Source organism: Hemiscyllium ocellatum, chromosome 33 (assembly GCF_020745735.1).
Source record: "Hemiscyllium ocellatum isolate sHemOce1 chromosome 33, sHemOce1.pat.X.cur, whole genome shotgun sequence".
NCBI classification, from domain to species: domain Eukaryota; kingdom Metazoa; phylum Chordata; class Chondrichthyes; order Orectolobiformes; family Hemiscylliidae; genus Hemiscyllium; species Hemiscyllium ocellatum.
Window position 1 is genome coordinate 35,466,817 of NC_083433.1, and position 22,412 is coordinate 35,489,228.

The window sequence follows — 22,412 nt, forward strand, 5'->3', positions numbered from 1 at the left end:
CTGGTGCTACTATTTCCTGTAATGTACCTCGCGGGGGGAAGGGGCTGTAACACTATATTTACCATATATTTCGGAGAAGGGTCGATCTATTCCACGCTACCAGTTTTCCTCATCTCTCTTCTGAGACTTGGTTATTATTACCCGTGCAATGGCACCTCTTTCCTTGATAATAGAAAACCTATATCCCGTTTAAGGCATCCCTGCATCCGGAGTGGCTACTGCTAAGTGCCAGTCATAAGGATCCCTCCATAAATATTTATTGTCCCATTTATAGTCGTACTGACTACTAAACGGCCATGGGTCACATGTAAAGGTCAAGTTAGCATCCTCGGTTAAGACTTACATCTGCGGATGTATCCCTGACACCCCTGCCTTCACGAATAATCCTGCCAGGAAAGCCCCATATTTGTGTGAGTCTTCTAATCATTACATACACGTATTTGGTTCCGGTGTTGTCCAATGTCTCTTTAAGTCCAGCTACACGTTTGCAATGGCTGGCTTGTATCAACGGTGCTCTTTGGACGATCTTAACAGCTGACTATGTTGTAAGGAGCGCTTCAAACGGTCCCACCCACCTCTTCGCCTTCCAGCGTTTCCTCCTGACGTCTTTCACCACTATCCAGTCTCCAGTTTCTAGGTCGTGCATCTTCCATTCTGATGATTTGGGTAGCGCTGCCTTCACTTGATTCTGTATTTGAGACAAACGTGCAGACAGTTGCACGGTGGCACGGTGATAGCACTGCTACCGAACAACGCCAGAGACCCAGATTCTGCTCCCGCCTTAGGCAACTGTCTCTGTGAATTTTGCACATACTCCCCGTGTCTGCGTGAGTTTCCTCTGGGTGCTCCCGTTTCCTCCCACAGTTCAAAAAATGTGCAGATTAGGTGAATTGGCCATGCTAATTTGCCCATAGTGTTAGGTGTAGGGCTAAATGTAGGGGAGTGGTTCTGGGTGGGTTGCTCTTCGGAGCGTCGGGGTTGACTTGTTGGGCTGAAGGGCCTGTTCCCACACTGCAAGTAATCTAATCTTATCTCATCCTCACAGTGGTCTGTCACTGGCCTTACCTTACATCTTCGGCCAGTTCCTGTATTGGGGGGTCTACCAAACAAAGATTCTAACGGGACATGATTGGCTCTTCGTCCCCTTCTGGATCTCACATACTTTAGCGCAATTGGAAGTGCCTTTGTCCAAGTCACCCCGACATCCTCACAACATTTGTCATTTTATTTTTTAATGTAGCATTTCTCTTTCCACTGTCATCGCTCGCTGGATTGTAGGCACAGTGTTGTCTCACGTTTATTCCCAGTTAATCACTGAGCTACTCGAGTGCAATATTGACAAATGGAGTCACATTGTCGCTGCTAAGCCATTTAGGAATTCCCCATCTAGTAATTACTTCAGTTAGCAAATCCTGGGCTACTGCAATGGCATCCTGTTTAGAATTGAGGAGTGCTTCCGCCCATTTGGGAAACAAATCAACTAATACCAGAAAATGCCTTTTCCCTTCGCTCGGTATTAGTTCAAAAAAGTACATCTGTAAATGTTCAAAGGGACTTTGGGATTGGAGGTGTTCTGCCTGTCTCATCTGTATTGCTCTCCCCACATTATTTGTGGCACAGATAGCACATCATTCACAATATTTTCTGCAGAAATGAGTAAATCCCTTAGTGTACCCAATGCGCCGAAATACTGTCATGCATCCCCATTTGGACACATGGTCCTCTCTGCGTGTTATTTGGCATAGAATGGGAATAATGATCGTGGTAGACAGGGTTTACCAATGGGGCCACACCACACCCATTCCCTCATGGCCGTTGTCCATTCACGCTTTTTCTCCGGAGTGTCCTACGTCTGTAATTCCCATAAGTCTCCTTTGGATTACACATATTTGACATACACATGTCAGCTGAGCACTAGGCAGCTGCTGGGGTGCCGTCCTTGCTGAAAGGGGATCACACCTTTTCATGAGGGCTTTACGTTTACAGACAGCGATTGATTTAGGCGATAGGACCTCTTCCAGGAGGTCAGAAACAGGCCACGGTGTATGTTGGGCTTTCCTTTGTAGGTCAAGAATCCACTGAGTTTCCACAGGGTTCCGAAATTATGCACAAACCAGAATGCACATCTGTTGTCGATGAAAATATACACCATTGTTTGCTCAGCCAATCTACATGCCTCAGTCAAGGGAATCAGCTCTACTGCTTGAGCTGACAGATGATAAGGGAGGGGTTCCGCTTTGGTTACCTCGTGGGTAGTTACAACAGCGTACCAAACACAATTATGGCCTATCTGATTGCTCCTGAATGCTGACACATCCACAAAAAAACGCCATATCCTGATTCTGAATTTGTGAATCCTGCCTGTCTGGTCTTGGGCTTCAAATTTCATTCTTTACAGTGACACAGTCATGTGGGTCTCTTCTCCTTCTGTGGGGAGAAGGAGAGCAGTATTATGCACGTTATATCTCTTCATTGTAATCTTAGGCATCTCCAATAGTACAGTATTATATCTGAGCCAACGTGCTGCCGACATGTGTGCTGCGTTTTGCTTGGAAAAGAGTAAGGACGCATGTGGGGCCAGGAGGGTTAATTCACCATAGCCGACTGTGTCCCTCAACGCTCCAATAACCTTTTTCACCTGCAACCACGGCTCGCAGGCATTTAGGCAATCCTACTGCTACGGGGTCTAAGTTTAGCTGAAAAGTAAGCTGCCTACCACAATTTTCCCACATTATCCTGCAGCAGCACAGATGTCATGCAGCCACGCTTCTCATCTACCATTTGTACAAAAGGCTTGTTTTTAATCGGACCCCCAGTGTCGGTGTCGTTTGGAGCGCCATTTTCAACTCAACTGCAATGGACTCTCTGATTCTGCAAATCTTAGTCATGGCAAGTTTCACTTAGTGGGGGCTTCAATGATTGCGTAATGTGGGATAAACATTCTACAGTAGGAGTATATGGCCAAAAAGGACAGCAGCTGTTGCTTCGCGTGAGGCTTTGGAATTTGCTGGATCACTTGAACTCTGTCGTGACCAATGGCCTTCCCTTGTTCAGATAAGATGCTACCTAAAAAAACTTCACGTGTTGTTGAACAAACTGTAGTTTTGCGAAACTAGCTTTGTGCCCATCCATGGCAAGATGGCAGAGCAATGCAAACTTACCTTCCTCACATTGTTCCTCTGCTGGTGCTGCTATTAAGCATTCGTCTGCATACTACAGAAGCGCAGACTCCGGGATGAAAAGAAGAGTCTCCAGACTCCTGCATAGAGCCTCATTAATTATGGTGGGGGACTCACAGTACTCTTGGCAAAGTCACGTGAATGTATATGATTTGCATTTGAATGCAAAAGTGAATCGGAATTGACTGTCTGGGTATACCGGTACACGAAAGAAGGCATTTTCTAAATGCACAGCAGAGAACCATTTACTGTCCGGTGGAATTTGAGCTAATATAGTACAAGGATTAGGAACATTTGGGCAGGGCGGAACAACAGCATAATTGACTACCTGCAGGTCTTGAACAAACCCCCATTTCCCTGATTCAACTGGAATGTTTACCTTTTTGACCGGAAAAATTGGGGCTCTCACCGGTGATTATCCGTAGGGGATTATCACACCAGCCTTCTGGAGGGATTCAAAGACTGGAGTAATTCCTTTTACAACCTCAGGTTTGAACGACTCTTGTATTATGCAAGCATGATACTCAGACTTCAGGGAAATTGTTTTGGTTTCACAGCTTCGTATGAATCCCATATCAAGTTTGCCTTTTACCCTGCACTCAGCAGGGACCTTTCTTAATCTTGGGTCCGATAGCTAAACACCAGTCTACCCTCTTGGCGGGGGTAACCAGGAATGCCCTATCTGTCTGAGTTAGCAAAGTTAGTTTATCCATATATGTCCTTATACCTGCATTAAAGCAGATATGCATATCGTCCCTGAAGTCACAAGTTTCCGTTTTTTTTGTTCCAGTATTACCCGTGGCCCCAAATCCTGCCACCTGTTACTGGATGTGTTCGCCAATGGTACATGAGGAAAGGAGCATTCCGCATCAAAAAGTTAGGTTCTACTTGCCGTCAAAGATATTTTGGATAAGTTTACATTGACTGCACATCTGTGATCATTTTAATAAAATTCGCACAATAATAATCGATCTGGTTCAACCAATATCCGAAAACAATCCTTCTCTTATGATTTGTAAGTGCCATGATGGTGTATGCGTTTTGTGCAGTACCGCATATCTCCAGCAAGAAAATCGTTGTTAATGTGATTACTTGCTACCTGGGTGAGCGAATCACTCACTGAGCTTATGGCTCTCTGGCTTAATCGCCACTCATAGTCATGCATCATGGGTTGTGAGTCGTATTTTACAACCTACCATGGCAAACCTTCTTTTTGTATTACCTGCAAACCTGTCGGTGTACTTCGCAAATCCGACCCCAGTCTCACTATGAGATCGCCAGCCATCACACTTATAGGATACAATTCCGAGAACAGAAATGAGAATTGGAATGTTTCACCATTACTGGTTTCGCACAATAGGAGTGCAGTTAATCTCTCTCGTGTCACGAATCCTGATGCGTCGACTCTCTCAACTGCTTTGATTTATGGACTGAATATGTTGCCCCTGTGTCGAGCTAAAAGGTAACTGGCGCACCTTCCATATATAATACATTTTCCCTTGAGACTAGAATTTGGTTCTTCTTATCAACACCTCAATGTCATGTGCCTGAAACATTCGAGTTCCTTTCAAGATACGAAGTTGTTTTTTCCCCATTCCTTGACTGGTGATATGGTCGTTTACTGGCCTTGTAAGCCTGATATTAGTTCGGTTTAACTTTACATTTTTTCTGTCTGTCTGCAATATTTGCCTCTGCAAAGTCAGGTTCTTACTTCTTTGTTTTTCTGTGATTTCATTGGTTTCGAAATAAATCCTAATTTTCCATTACAATGGACATCACATTATTTTTACAGTTCGCTGCAACAGCGAGGGCTGAAGTTTGGAAGAGCGAAGGGCTACTGCTACCTGTGAAAAGAACAGAGGGTGTGCATTGGCCGTAATACAACACTGGAGATTAGAGGTTGGCTACCATTGTTGGATATGTTTGCAGACAGCCCGACGATGGACTGCCGAACAAATAACAGAGAGCTTCGTAAGAAATGCGAGCTGCCTGCTTCCACGGGTAACGACTACCCTGACCCTGATTGGGGGAGCAATTGGGGCAAATCTCGCACCACTAACCGAAATTAAGGCTTCCTGCAGTCCCAATGCTGACACGCTACCAACCACAGCCTTCCATACAGTGGAAGGCAGGCAAGAAACGTGCATTTGCACACTCCAGGGGAGACTTAATTTGGGGATCTCGCAGTGTGATACAAGGCTGTAATTAAACAATGACTCTTGCTCCGCAACCTATGCAAGTCGTACGAGTTTGCACATTACTTGATCCTTTATCAATAACCGGACCTTTTCCTCCCCTTTCTAGATGACATCCTCAGCGCTGCAGAAGCTCCTGTGAAACGCTGCGGTCCTGTGGTGTTATGAATTAAATTCGTTTCAATCCCGCTGTTTCCGATTGTTGGGGTTGCAGAACACAAGACCCAATACCCATCAAATGCAGGACAAATGGATTTGACGAGTTTCCAACAAGGGACTACGCGAAACAATATATAGGAGAAAGCGGCTGACAACGTGCGAGCTGCATTCTTAAAGTTGATCTAGCCCGTAAACGCCGTGGACAGCTGTCCCTTCTATCGATATGCAGGGCACTGATTATCTCCTATTCCAGGAGATAGAACTGGGATTATATGACTGTCTGCAGTACTGGTTACTTCCTTGTGTGAGATAACTCCTGATGGAAAACATGTAAAATTCTATTGCTCAATAAAAAATACATACAAAATAGTATTTCTGTTGTGTTTCTGGTGCTGCTCTTGACATGCCCAACAACACTGTACGTATTCTGCGCTTCCTGAAGGTTAAGTGAGTGCTTCTATCATCGTATTGTGAGCAGTAATTTGCGCTTTAACTTCAATGACGTGCTTGTGTAGCCCAGGTCCACCAATGTATTTTTTTGTCTTTCTCTTATTATGTGCAATTGCAACACAACCAAGAATCAGTTAATATTGGAAGATGGCATACAGAGGCATGCGAAATGCTGAGATTTTAGTGATATTTATGCAATGATTTGGAGACTGCCTTGATTGAGGAAATAAGGATGTAAAATGTGTTTTGTGTCGAGATAAGGAGCAGTGAGAAAAAAGTCAGCAGCAGGTGTAGTTGGCAAGCCTACCCGCAGTAACCAGAGAAATAAGACGGACAAGAAAAAATACAGTGTGTGAGTGCTAAAACATGGCAATAATCGCGCGTGATCTTAATTTCCCCCCTCCCACACCCGGTTCGATTGTAAAGAATGTTTGGAGAACAATAATCAATAAACTATGGATGGCCCATAGAACAAGCCGAGCCATATCTTGGTATTGATTACTTTGTAGGCGACATAATTTCCGTCTTTTATTGGAAACCATCTGAACCACACTTTTATTGGGTTTCTTTCCATATTAATATTAGTCTTTTTTTTTATTATTCCTAACAAAGTGCATGACATCACACTCACAACATGATTTGCAAGATTTCTCCACTCACTCATACTATCGGCACCTTTTTTGCAGATTTTCATGTCCATCATCAAAAGAAGCCGGTGCACTGATTGCGTATCGGCAGCAGAACTGGACACATTTCACTTTGCCACATCCTCCAAGTCATTATGACAGATAGATCATTGAAGCCCGATGACTCTCCATTTTGGATTTCACGAATTATATGTTTACAACTTGAAAACTGTTCAATAGTACCGATTCCGTGACTTCTTATGAGTAGACAGTGGAAGGTTAATGCTGATTTATCCCCGGTGGCACAGTGGTTAGCACTGCTGCCTCACAGCGCCTGTAGACCCGGGTTCAATTCCCGACTCAGGCGACTGACTGTGTGGAGTTTGCACGTTCTCCCCGTGTCTGCGTGGGTTTCCTCCGGGTGCTCCGGTTTCCTCCCACAGTCCAAAGATGTGCGGGTCAGGTGAATTGGCCAAGCTAAATTGCCTGTAGTGTTAGGTAAGGGGTAAATGTAGGGGTATGGGTGGGTTGCGCTTCGGCGGGTCGGTGTGGACTTGTTGGGCCGAAGGGCCTGTTTCCACACTGTAAGTCAAAACAAAAAAAGAAGGTGAACTCTCTGATTGTGCAAAGATCTTTTATATGGCTCCTAATTGAGTACTTGATAGAAATTCGAAAGGACAAAAGCGAACAACTCCCTTGATCAGCTACGCTGGTCATGTTAGCAAAGAACTCTGTCAAATTGTCAAGTTTGATTTTCCTTTCAATAAATAAAGTTGACTCAGTTTGACTGCAAACATCTTTTCCTAATCTTGTGTTTTATTCTCTTTAAATGGTGTCTCGCATTTTGCAAATGACAGCAAAGACATTAGAGCAGATAGAAGCAATTTAGCCCATCAAGTCGTCGACAGCTTTCAATGATATCTCGGCTTATTTGTATAATCTTCAACTCCACTTTTCAGCCTTATCTCTGTGGCCTTTGATTGCGGACTGACTAGGTGACTGTCTATCTCAACCTTGAATGCACCCAGTCTTGACAGACATCTGTTGGATGCATTTCCATAGACTTGCTATCCTCTGAAAGAGAGAACATTTTCCTCATGCCTGTCTTACATGTTTGACCCCACCCGCTGTGATAAGGCACACTGGTCCGACATCTTCCCAGGTGGAAATCAGAGCAGAATCGACACCTGAAGGTCGGTCTTCACGATGCAGAGCCAGCTGTGAGTATTTGAAACATTTTCAAATTTTGACCACAAATTACTCAAAAAGACATGAATTGAACATTAGATTTGCCCAAAGTGAATCTTTTTCAAGATCACGTAGAGCCATAGAGTCATGGAGATGTACAGCATGGAAACAGAACGTTCGGTTCAACCTGTCCATGCCGACCTGATATCCGAACACATTCTAGTTCCACCTGCCAACACCCGGCTCATATCCCTCCAAACCCTTTCCATTCATATGCTCCTCGAAATGCCTCTTAAATGTTGCAATTGTACCAGCCTCCACCACATCCACTGGCAGCTCATTCCATACACGTACCACCCTCTGCGTGAAACACGCTGATGATTGGTTTGGTCAGAATCGAGGAGTTTCGTTGAGGGAGCTGCAATCATAGATTAGCATAGTCAATAAGTCCTCCAGGACGGTGAGGGACTCTTTGGTCCAAACTGATACATGCTGAGTAATATTTTCATCCACTCTAACACCACTTCCGTACACTGAACACATATCCTTCCAAGCCTTTCCAATCCATCCTATTGTCAAAATGCCTGTGAAATGTTGTTAATATAACCGCCTAAACGACTTCTGCTGGCATCACATTCCAAATGCGTACTACTCTATGTGTATAGGATTGCCTATCAGGTTTCCTTTCATACTTCACCCTCTAACTTTAAACTAGTTAAACTTATTTCAGCAAGGTGTTTGATAAGGTTCCCCACAGTAGGCTATTATACAAAATGCGGAGGAATGGGATTGTGGGAGACTTAGCAAATTGGATCAGTAATTGGCTTGATGAAAGAAAACAGAGGATTGTAGTTAATGGAATATGTTCATCGTGATGTCCAGTTACCAGCGGTGTACCGCAAGAGTCGGTGTTGGGTCCACTGCTGTTCATAATTTTTATAAATTACCTGGATGAGTGCTTAGAAGTGTAGGTTAGCAAATTTGCGGACGACACCATGGTTGGTGGAGATGTGGATAGTGACAAAGGATGTAGTAGGTTGCAGAGAGACAAAGATAGGATGCAGAGCTGGGCTGAGAGGTGACAAATGGAGTATAATGTATACAAGTGTGAGGTGATAAACTTTGGACGGAGTAATCGGAATGCAAATTACTGGGATCGCGGTAAGATTCTTGGGAGTGTAGATGGGCAGAGAGATCTCGGTGTCCATGTATACAGATCCCTGAAAGTTGCCACCTAGATTGACAGGGTTGTTAAGCTGGCATACAGTGCTTTGGCCTATATTAATATAGGGATTGAGTTCTGGAACCATGAGGTTAAGCTGCAACTGAACAAAGCTCTGGTACGGCCACGTTTGGAGTGTTGTGTGCAGTTCTGCTCACTGCATTATGAAAAGGATGTGGAAGGTTTGGAAAGGGTGCAGAGGAGATTTATGAGGATGTTGCCTGGAATGGAGGGAATGTCTTACGAGGAAAAAGGCTGAGGGCCTTGAGGCTGTTCTCGTTAGTGAGACGAAGTGACTTAATAGAGACATACAAGATAATCCGAGAGTTTGATACGGTGGACAGGGAGAGCCTTTTTTCAAGTATGGTGACGGCAAACACGAGGGTACATAACTTTAAAATGAGGCGAGATAGGTATAAAGCAGATGTCAGAGGTAGTTTCTTTACTCAGAGAGTAGTAAGTGTATGGAATGTTTTGCCTGCAACGGTAGTACATTCACCAAGTTTAAGTGCATCTAAGTCGTCATTGAACAGGCAAATGGACGTACATGGAATACATGCAGGTGGGATGGGCTTCAGATTAGTATGACAGTGCGGCGCAACATAGAGGGCCGAAAGGCCTGTACCGCTGTAATGTTCTGTGTCCCATGTTCTATGGTTCCCTCTTGTCCTTGATTCCAGAAACATTCAAAACAGATTAATGTGTTCACCGTATCCATACATCTCATGACCTTATGCAAGTCTCAGCCTCCTGCAAAGTAAAGAATAAAAAAATGCCCACCTTTTCCAACCTCTCCCTATAACGTTCCCTCAGATGATCGATTTCTGGCAACATGCTCGTAAATTGCTTCTACCCTCTTTCCAGTTTAACAACGTCTTCGTATCTCAAGGTGACCAAAACTACAGTACTCCAAGTGCTCCCCTTCCAACGTTTTGTAAAACAGCAGATTATCTTCCGAGGAGCAAGAGAATTGACGTTTCCGGTATATTCGCAAACGAGCATTCGCCTGCTTCTCGGATGCTGCCTAAGTGCTGTGATTTTCACGGACTAAACGCTGACTCTGATCTCCCGCATCTGCAGTCCTCCGTTTCTCCAACCTGCAACATAACCTCCCAACTTCTCTCCACAATGTACTTATGATGAACAGTCTTCTTCACAGCCCTGTCTATCTGTAACTCAACTTTCATCGGACTGTACACCTGAACGACAAGGCCCACCTGTTCCAGCACACCTGTGACTGTACCACTATTCACCATGAATCTCCTATCTTGATTCAGCATTCCAAAATTCACACTTATGAATTACCTCATACTTGTCTATATTAAATTTTATTAACCGTGTTTGGCCGACTTCCCCAGCTGAGGAAGTTCCTGCTGCGAATTCTGACAATATTCCTCATTGAACATGATACCTCCTATTTTAATGTCATCTGAAAACGTATGAATCATGACTTGTGCTTTCGCATCCAAATTGTTGAAATGTTTACCTAAAAAGATATTGGAACAGCACTGACACACGGGCCTCCAGATACACCAGACCGTTTCTAGAGTTCGTCTTTCCGTCTTACCATCAAGCCATTGTGTATACAATTTGCCAGCTTCACTTGGATTCCATGCGATCTAAACTTCCAGTGCAGTCTAACATGCAGAATCTAACCAAACTGCCTTACTCAAACTCAGATTACATTTACCGCCCTGCCCTCGTCTACCTCCTTTGTAACTTATACAATCACAGAGATGTACAGCATTGAAACAGACCCTTCGGTCAAACCAGCCTATGCCGCCCAGATATCCCAATACAATCTAACCCCTCCTTCCAGCACCTGGCCCATATCCCTCCAAACCGTTCCCATTCATATACCCATCCAAATGCCTCTTAAATGTTGCAATTGTACCAGCCTCCACCACATCCTATGGCAGCTCATTCCATTCATGTACCATCCTCTGCGTGAAAAAAAAAATTGACCCTTCGGTATTTTTTATATCTTTCCCCTCTCACCCTAAACCTATGCCCTCCAGTTCTGGACTCCTCGAACCCAGGGAAAAGACTTTGTCTATTTATCCTATCCATGCCCCTCATAATGTTGTAAACTTCTATAAGATCAACCCACAGCCTCCAAAGTTCCAGGGAAAACAGTCCAGCATCTCCCGACAGCTCAGATCCTCCAATTCTGGCAACATACTTGTAAATCTTTTCTGAACCCTTTCAAGTTTCACAACATCTTTCCGATAGGAAGGAAACCTGAATTGCACGCAATATTCCAACAGCGGCCTAACCAATGTTCTGTACAGCGGCAACATGACCTCCCAACTCCTGTACTCAATACTCTGACCAATATAGGAAAGCATATCGAATACCTTTAACTATCCTATCGACCTGCGACTCCACTTTCAAGGAGCTATTAACCTGCATTTCCAGGTCTCCTTATTCAGCAACACACCCCATGGCCTTACCATGAATTGTATAAGTACTGCTAAGATTTGCTTTCCCAAAATCAGCACCTCGCATTTATGTAAATTAGACTCCACCTGCCACTTCTCAGCCCATCTGGTTCAGATCCTGTTGTAATCTGAGGTAACCCTCTGTAATTCAGCTGGCGGTGAAAGCACTGGACAAATACAAGAACGTTTTATTTTCTCGCTCCATTGGTTTGCTTATTAAACTCTCTGCACATGAAAATGGATCCTTTCCATCCACTTTAATGGATTAGATTGCCTCCAGTGTGCGCCTTCGGCCCAACCAGTACACACCGATCCTCTGAAAAGTAATCCACGCAGACTCATTTCCCTGTGACCAATGTACACTATGGGCAATTTACCATGGCAAATTCACCTGACGAACACATGTTTTGACTGTGGAAGGAAACCTACGTAGACAGCGGAAGAATGTGCAAACAACACACAGACAGTGGCCCGAGGTTTAAAGCAAGCCTGGGACCCTGGTGCTGCAAGGCACCAGTGCTAACTACAGAGCCACAATTATCTCTCGTCAATGCGTGCAATTTAACTTGATGTCCCAGCATCCTACTCCGTTCTGAACCAAGAGAGGGGAACAGCGAATACAGGGTCAGGCTGCAGACAGGGCAAGGCAAAAACTGATGTTTCATGTTCGAAACATTCATTCCATAAGATGTATTAAGTGCGGAAGGTAAATGTGTAGTCGGGACCAAATGGGAAAGGTGATGGATTAGAAATCCATTGAGATTTCCCCACACAGTTTCGAATTCTGTCGACTACGGTTTCAATGACTTCCGACAGGTCAATTTCGCTCTCAAACTTGAAAAAATAACAATCTCAACAAACTATGCCAGTTGTTCTATTAGATTTTGTAACCTCGAGTTCTTAATCAGAACTGTACCACTATCAAAACATTGACCGTTTCCGTTTCCCGGATACTGCTGGACGCATCGACTTTCTGCAGTATTCTCTGAGTGTCCTGTGGAAAAGTGTAATTTTACATTCGATTCATTTAATTACAATCCTCTATGCACTGACCCTGGACAGCGGCAAGTTTTCTTCCTGTTTGTCAAAGCGCCCATTCCCACCGCTCCCTCGCACATCGTTATAAACAGCCGCAGGAAACCTCTGGTTCACGTTCTTCTCATAAAGGGAACTCTCATCCCCGGACATGGTGCAAGACAGAGGGTAGTGAAGAGATTTTGGGTAAATATTGACATTTCAGAGTGGAACAATGTTAAGGAGGCAAAACATAGAAGCCAGTCTCCAGCTTTGTGGATCTTCAGAAACTTTTTGGGAAGTGGAATCGGAGGGGAATAAGCACGGGTGAACTGTCGGACTGAGCAGAATCACTCAAGACATCTCCCCCCCCCTCTTTTTGGGGGCAGGACATTAACTCTGATGTTCTCGGACATGAACTGATCTGAGACATTGAAAGATTTCTCGTTTTTGTACATGAGGACTCCGAGACCACGAAAAAGCTCGGGCCAAACAAACACTGAGAGGCTCGAACCCAGACTGTCCCGGTTGTGGGAGAGATGCTTCCCAGTGACATGGGTACGCCTGCAGTGAGTGGGATTAGACTCTTCCTATGTCGACATAATAAACGTCCCAGGCTTTATTTTGGAAAAGTACATCTGATAAAGGACAGTTGTCATTCTGGGAATGGCAGACTGAATTTGAGATTCATTAAACACCTACTTTGGTGGATCGTGCAATGCGTCAGTGCATTTGTCTGCTAAATGAAAGATAGCTGATACAAGAGCCCCCAGGGCGACAGCGATTGCTGTCCTTAATGCATCTGTTTGCTTTGCTGCACTGTTTCGGTTTCTCATGAGGTCAGAAAGATGTTCTCCAAATGGAAACATTATCGCGAGACTAACCACAAAGGCATTTCCGAGTTTCTTTCAAGCTTAATGTCAAGAAATGTGACGCGTGGGAATCTGATTCCAAACAGAAACTGCAGCAGAAACTAGCCTATTTAGGAGTACCTGTGAGAGAAAACACAGCGCTGATGACATTCTGAAACATTGCCTCTTAATGTCTCTCCAGAGATGCTGCCAATCCTGCTGAGGTTCTCTTGCAAGTTCTGCTTTTATTTTAACTGAATTCCCTTTCCATCCATCAGGATGATTCAACCAGCCTCACCACACATCGAAATTTTACGCGTTTGTAAGCTGTGGAATGATTGGATTCACTCAAACCCAATAATGATTTACTCTTCCTCAGCTCCACAAGGAGAGAGACCTGGAAAGTGAATTGGGCATTGTCGTACTGTCGTCCTGCATGAGTGGTTAAGGCAATGGAATTGAAACTCATATGGCTTTCACCATGCTTCCTGGAATCCTATTCATGGTGATAGAGGAATTCTGATAATTGCCAAGGGAAATTGCTCCATGTATTTGACTGGATGACTCAACTTAAAAACCCAACCGGAATTGGGAATGGTCGGAATCTGTAACTCACTGCCTGTCAGGGTGCAGCAAGCAGACATTTCTAGAGAAATTTGAGGCGCATTGAAATGTACACCTCTGTCACCAACTGCGTTTGAAGCTGTGAGCCAACTGTTGGAAAATGAGACGAGAACAGTCAGGGACCTGTATCAGGTTGGTGTAAATTGTTTAGCTGAAATGTATTTTCTGTGCTGCAGAAATATTTGACCGGCTGCAGTCAGGTGGTCGGAGATACTGGCGGGTGTGAAGCACGTCAAACTGGTCTAATCCTTAGATCTCTCCTCGTCTCGGGAGGTTTGTCTGTCTGTCCACCTGTGTGGATGAAAATGAGGATGCTTTCCTCAGGGTGAGTACCATGATTGTGTCATTTAAGAGCACAGGGAGTATCTCATTGAAATTTACTCTGGAAACATAAGAGCATGCAAGGTTATGTGCCTCATGCTGGAAACTGGGACTGGAGTAGATGAATATCCGATGTCCCGCACTGCAGATAGGTGGAAGGGCCTTTTCCACGCTGAAAGAAATGGAAGAAAGAACGAAACTGATGTGCAGCTAAAATGATCACTAATGAAAAATAAAAAGGGTTTCATGAAGGAAACACACAGCGCCATATTTCACTTTTTCTGGTATTCTTATGGTAAGGATTCAGTGTTCTCACTGCTGTGGCAATGGGAGATTTCCTCTGACCGGTTATCTTGTTGACAGCCTTCCCAAAGCAGGGAATGGTGTATGGTGCTGGCAATTGATGGAGTTTTGTCACAAACACGATGCAAAAGAACGTAAAACAAGTAAGTGCAAATCCTGGAAATCTGAATCAACAACAGGAATTTACAAACAAAGTCAGCCGGTCTGACAGCATCCGTGGAGACAAAGAGATTTAATGTTTCATATCGAAAGAATTAGGTTACTTATGCATTTTATTGTTTAATTCCTGGGTAATTGTCAGTTTAACGAATCAGCATATTAATCACAATTTCTCATTAGCTGACAAATGTCATCTCTAAAATGAAAATTGTCATATCAGCTGTAATGCTGTTGCTGTTCCCCTGAGTTGGTGAAAGGCTGGCGTTCATTCATTACCTTTATCTTCTCCTTTCTGTCCAGGAGCAACAACTTTGAATGCGGATATTTCTGTTTTCATTGTCTACCTTCATATGCATATCTATTTGTCTCCCTTTGTTTGTCTGCATCATCTCCCTCTCTTCTACATTCTCCCACTCTCTGTCTGTCAATATCCCTCATTTTCCATTCCAACTCTTGGAAAACGCTGAAATTCGGTGACAGTTTGAGCGTATGCCTGTCACACGGATTTCTGCACAACCCGAGCCCCCACCACGCCCCCACCCCACACCACCCCGGCAAGAGTGTGTAGAAATGGGCTCACAGTCTCCAGGTAATGTCTCTGTCAATTACGTCTGCGGTCAGGTGACAATTCTTCACTCAAAACGTTATGAGCATTTGTAATTGTAAATATAATTCATAATCGAACATATGAAAAGCAGTTTCACTCCAATTATAGAATTATAAAGACGTCATTAATGTTTGTCAAAATGAACGAATGGTGACAGCAGACAATGAAAGCTAACATCTGGCAATGGATGCGTTATTAGCACAACATTTCCTGGCAAGTCTGCCGTGTCTCCTGCCTCACTTCATTATTTCAAAAAACGTGCTATGACGGATAGAGACGAAATGTAGAAGAGATGGAGAAATCATTGTTGACAGAGTAAAGACTTTTGGCGTTGAATTAGCAGGATATAACATTGTCTAATGGGTCCACAGCAGGAGGCAGGGCTTTGCTTCACGAAATAACAACGAGCTGAGTCCAAACACAAGAAGCAAGCTGAGCCATCACTTTCGCGATATTTTACAAGACGTTTATCCAATGAACTTCCAATGTACGGAACATGTCAGAGCATTTGACACCATACTCGCCTGGTTATTACCAGATGCTTTCACTGACGAAGCCACAGACGGTGTTCTTCAAATCCATATGTTCATTTCATGAACTATTTGATCACGGTAACTCGGACTTCCTTTCTGTAATAAAACTGCTCGATGAGAATATATATATATATATATATATTCGGTAATTGTCGTTTCGGTAAAGATTCCTGAAGAAGGGCTTATGCACGAAACGACAATTCACCTGCTCCTTGGATGCTGCCGGACATGCTGCACTTTTCCTGCAACACATTTTTCAGCTGTGATCTCTAGCATCTGCAGTCTTCACTTTCTACCAGGGTCATTGTGGTGAATTTACCAGAAGTGGTGTGTGAGTCGGTGTTAACAGTGGGTAATAACGGCTCACCCATGAGCACTGACATTGAGCCATGCACCAGCAGCTCCTCACTCACTTCTTGCCTCCCAGTCATAATTGACTTTCAGTTTATCCTACTCCCCTTTCGAAACTTCTCACTTGTTCCCGACCACTTTCGGGTTTCCACTTCAAAAGTGCAGCCGTTTGAAACGAAATTCTGGAGAATGCACGTCACTCTTTGGGATCAGCTTCACTGCCATTCCATAATTACTCCAAAGATTGAGATGGTAAGTTACTTTACAGAATCCTGGAAGTACTCAGCACAGAGATGCATGCATGATGTCGCTAGGGAAGGAGTTCCAAGAATTAAACCAAGCGACATTGAAAGAACAGTGAGATAGTTTCAGCTCAGAAAGTGGAGATTCTTAGAGGGGATTTGCAGTGACAGGTGTCTCGTGTTCTGCCGCCATAATCCTTGTAGTTGGATGCAATCAATCACTGGATTTATTCTGGCAGATCCACGTCGGTGCTCTGCGTGGAAGCAGGAAATGGTTTTCATTCCGATACGCCACAAAAAAGAGAAATAAATCTTCATTTCCTGAATGTGAATAGGATCCAGTTCTGTGTGATTTAAACTCAGAGCTGAAGCAGGGACTCCACTTATGCTGATAATAACCTTTGACCTAATCTGTCCAAACTCTTGTGCCTATTTTCTTTCTCCCCATGTTTTGAAACACCAGTCCTTGCCATGAGTGGTGAAGGAACTAACTACTCCCTCGCAGAAAAACAATGGGGCCAGAGACCCGATCTATCTGTCCCACAGAGTGATTTCTTTGTTCAGAACAGACCGGGTTTGATGTATAGGACTGAAACTGTATTCGACAACACACAGACTGCCAGCAGATGTGGAGAAGGCTGGGGCAGATTCAGATCCACTCGAGGGAATAGACTGGATCCTGAATTCAGGGGAGCTAAGTGTCACAAACAGAAGGCTGGAGTTTTGGGTTGGAACGATATCAGCCATGATCGAATGGCTGTAACTGTCCACCGATGCCTTCTGGTCCCTGCCCACCCGGAATCTCAGGAAAGAGAAACAGAGTATACGTTTCAGTTCGAAGTCTCCGGTCATAACTGGGTGAGGTGAGAGATGGAACAGCTCTGATATACGTTTCGAGACTGGAAAAATGTTTGGAGACGAAGTAATAAAAGAATATTCTGGATCAGTGGTGCTGGAAGACTGATAGGTGGAAAAGGAGCTAGGCAGGTCGGACAAGTCCAGACGAGTCATGGAGATAAGGCTGAGCAGGAAGTTTGAAACTGGGATGAGGTGGGGGAAGGGGAAATGAGGAAGCCGTTGAAGTCTACATTGATGCCCTGGGGTCGAAGTGCTCCGAGGCGGAAGATGAGGCGTTCTTCCTCCAGGCGTCTGGTGGTGAGGGAGGTGAAATAGGCCCAGGACCTCCATGTCCTCGGCAGAGTGGGAGGGGGAGTTGAAATGTTGGGCCACGGGGCGGTGTGGTTGATTGGTGCGGGTGTCTCGGAGATGTTCCTTAAAGCGCTGTGCTAGGAGGCGCCCAGTCTCCCCAATGTAGAGGAGACCGCATCGGGAACAACGGATACAATAAATGATATTAGTGGATGTGCAGGTAAAACTTTGATGGATGTGGAAGGCTTCTTTAGGTCCTTGGATTGAGGTGAGGGAGGAGGTGTGGGCACAGGTTTTACAGTTCCTGTGGTGGCAGGGGAAAGTACCAAGATGGGAGGGTGGGTCGTAGGGTTGCAACATTGCAAATTGAATGGAGAGCTGTGAACCTATTAACATATAAAATTGCCGCTACATGAAACTGCATTTGCCAAGACTTCTCCACTCACTCATACTATCTATATCTGTTTGCAAAATTTCCGTATCCACCTCACAACATTCTCACCCACCTTTGTGTGTATCGGCAGAATTTCACTCTGCCATTTCCTCCAAGTCATTCGATCAGGTAAAACATCAAATCCGATGACTGACTAATCTGGACTTCACTAAATATAACTTTCCAACGTGAAACTGCTCACTAATTTCGATTCGGTGATTTCTGTTATATAGACAATGGACAGACATTGCTGCTTGATTGCCCAACACCGGAAACTCGTTTATTGTGCAATGGACCTTTATATAGCTCCTTATTGATCACTTGCTAAATTTCAAATGAACTTCACTGAGCAACGTCCTTCATCAATTCTGCAGGTCACGCTACCAAAGAAATCTGTCAGATTGTTATCGTATGATGTTCCTTTCAAAAATGACGTTGACTCAGTTTGACTGCAATCATCTCTTCTAAACTTCCTGCTTTTCTTAATTTGCAATGGTGTTTCACATTTTTGAAATGACAGCAAAGACATTAGAGCAGATGGAAGCAATTTAACCATCAAGTCAGCGACAAGTTTCAATGAGATCATGGCTGATTGGGTTAATCCTCAAATTCGCTTTCGGCCTCATCTCTATGGCCCTAGATTCCCGAAGTGACCAAATACCTATTTTTCTCAGCCTTGCATGTATGCAACCCTGACAACCCTCTGTTGCAAAGAACTTCACAGATTTGCTACACTCTGAAAGAGAAAATATCCTCCACACCGAATTCTTACACAATTCACCCTTCCGCTGCGATGAGGCCTTCTGGTGCCACATTATCCCAGGTGTATATCAGAGCAGAAAAATGCCCTCAAGGTCGGTTAGCACTGACCAGTGCTAGATCTGAGTATTTGCAGCGTTGTGCTTTTTGAGCTTTGCATTGGCTGTAATTTCGCTGGCAGTGTAGTGCGTTAAAAAGTCGAGTGCTTCATCACAAAAATATCACTGTCAAAATGTTATCTCTGTTTCTCTTTGCACAGTTACCGCTAGACTCTTCGGATTTCTGCAGTATTCTGTCAATGTACTGTACACAAGTGCTGCATTTCATTACATTCCTTCAATCCTCTCCTGTGGCAATGCTTCCTCCTGCTCGTCAATGAACCATTTCCCACTGGTCCGTCCCCCATCAAGATAAATTGCTGCAGAAAATCTTCAGTAAACTTTCTTTGCTGCAAAGAGAACTTCGGGAATCTCTCTAAATGCCAGGAAATCTCGACCCTGGATATGGTGCAAGGCAGAGGATTGTGAAGAGATTTTGGAAAAATATTATCAGTTGGCAGCTGGAAGAAATGTTGAAGAGGCAAACCATATAACCCAGTCTCCAGCATTGTGAATCCTCAGAAACTCGGTGAGAAGTGAAATCAAAGGAGAATGAAGAAGAGTGATCTGTCCGAATGAGCAGAGACAGTCAAGACAGCTTCTGCTTTTTTAAGAAGACAGAACATTAACTTTGATGTTCTCTGGACATGAACTGATCTGAGACATTGAAATTATTCTCGTTCCCGTACATGACAAATACAAACCTCATCTGGACTCCGGGACTATGAAAAAACTCGGGACCTCACAAGAGACTAGGAGACTGGAAGGGAGATGGACCCAGTTGGAGGAGAGCTGATGCCCAGTGACATGGGTATGTCTGTCGTGGAGGGGATCAGACTGTTCCCATGTCTCCATAATGAATTTTCAGGACTTTAGTTTGGAAAAATAAAACTGATAAGAAGACACTTCTCGTTCTGGGATGGACACACTAAAGTCTGTCTCAGCCTGCTTTAAATGTTCAGGCAAGGTTTTAGGTTGGAAAGTTCAGCGTATTCGACTGTTGAATGAAAGGCTGCTGGTTCAAGAACTCCAAAGGAGACAACGATCATTTTTGTTAAAGCGTCTGTTTTCTCTGCTGTAGGGTTTCATGTTTCTAATGGGGGTCAGGAAAATGTTCCTCAAAAGTAAAATTTCCATCTGACGAACCACAAAGAACTTTCTGGTCACCCTGACCACCTCACACTTACTCCATCACTGTCACACTGACCCCCTCACACTAACTCGATCACTATTACACACACCCACTCACACTCATTCCATCACAGTCACACTGAACCACTCACACTCACTTCATCAACCATCAACCGGACCCAATCACACTCACTCCATTTCTGTCACACTGCCCTCTCACACTCACTCCATAACCGTCACCCTGACCCCCTCACACTCTCTCCATCACCGTCACACTGCCCCCTCCCACTCACTCCATCACCGTCACACTGATCACTTCCCACTCACTACCTACTCGTCACCCCAAACCACTGACACTCAATCCATCACTATGACACTGCACCCTCACACTCACTCCATCACTGTCACTCTGACCCCCTCACATTCTCTCCATCACCGTCACACTGCCCCCTCACACTCACTCCATCACCCTCCCCAATCTTCTAACACTAACTCGTTCACCATCACCCTGACCTCCTCACACTCACTCCGTCACTGTCTCACTGACCCCCTCCCACTCAGCACTACACTACCACCCAGACACCCTCACACTCACTCTGTCACCATCACACTGACCCCCTCCCACTCAGCACATCACCATCACCCAGACCCCCTCACTCTAACTCCATCACCGTCATCCTGACCCCCACACTCACTCCATCACCGTCACACTGATCCCCCTCACACTCACTCCATCACTGTCACCCTGACCCCCTCACACTCATTCCATCACCGTCACATTGATCACCACACACTCACTCCATCACTGTCACAGCGACCTCCTCGCACTCATTATAACAGCGTCACCCTGACCCCCTCACACTAACTCCATCACTGTCACCCTGACCACCGCACACTAACTCTGTCACCGTCACCCTGACTCCCTCACACTCACTCGATCACTGTCACTCTGAACCCCTCACACTCACTCCATCACCATCACACAAACCCCTCACACCCACTCCATCATCGTCACACTGATCCCGTCACAATCACTCTATCACCGTCACCCTGACCCCCTCACACTCACTCCATCACCGTCACACTGATCCCCTCACACTCACTCCATCACCGTCACGCTGACCCCCTCACACTCACCACATCACCCTCACCCTGACTCCCTAACACTCACTCCCTCACCGTCAACCTGACCCCCTCACACTCTCTCCATCACGTCATACTGTCCCCTTCACACTCACTCCATCACCATCACCCTGACCCCCTCACACTCACTCCATCACCATCACCCAGACCGCCTCACACTCACTCCATCACCATCACACTGACCCCCTCACACTCACTCCATCACCGTCACAATGACCCCCTCACAGTCATTCCATCTCTGATCCCCCCAACCCCTTCGCACCCATTCTATCACCGTCACCCTGACACCCTCACACTCACTTCATCACCGTCACCCTGACCCCCTCACACTCACTCGGTCACCGTCACCCTGACCCCATCACACTCACGCCTTCACCATCACACTAACCCACCTCATGCTCGCACCATCAGCGTCACCCTTACACACTCACACTCATTCCATCTCAGTCATCCTGACCCCATCACACACACTCCTTCACCATCACACTGACCCACTTCACACTCACTCCATCACCGTCAGCCTGACCTCCTCACACTCAGTCCTTCACTGTAATCCTGATGCCCTCACACACACTCTATCACCGTCACACTGATCCCCTCACACTCACTTCATCAGCGTCACCCTGACCCCCTCACACTCATTCCATCACAGTCACCCTGACCCCCTCGCACTCACTCCACCTCCGTCACACTGGACCACTCACACTCACACCATCACCGTCACCCAGACCCGCTCACACTCACTCCATCACTGTCAACCTGACCCCCTCACACTCACTGAATCACCGTCACACTGACCCGCTCACACTCACTCCATCAACGTCACCCTGGCCCCCTCACACTCACTCTATCACTAATACCCTAACACCCTCATGCTCACTCCATCAACGTCGCCTGAACACATCACAGTCACTCCATCACCATCACACTGACCCCCTCACTCTCACTCAATCACTGACACCATGACACCTTCGCACTCACTCCATCACCGTTACGCTGACCTTCTCAGACGCAATGCATGACCATCACACTGACCTCCTCACACTCACTCCATCACCGTAACACTGACCCCCTCCCACTCACCCATCATCCTCACCCTGGCCCCCTCACACTCACTTAATCTCTGTCACCCTGAACTTCTCACACTCACACAATCACCATCATGCTGACCCCCTCATACTCACTCCATCTCTGTCATCCAGAAACCCAAACTCACTCCATCACCGTCACACTG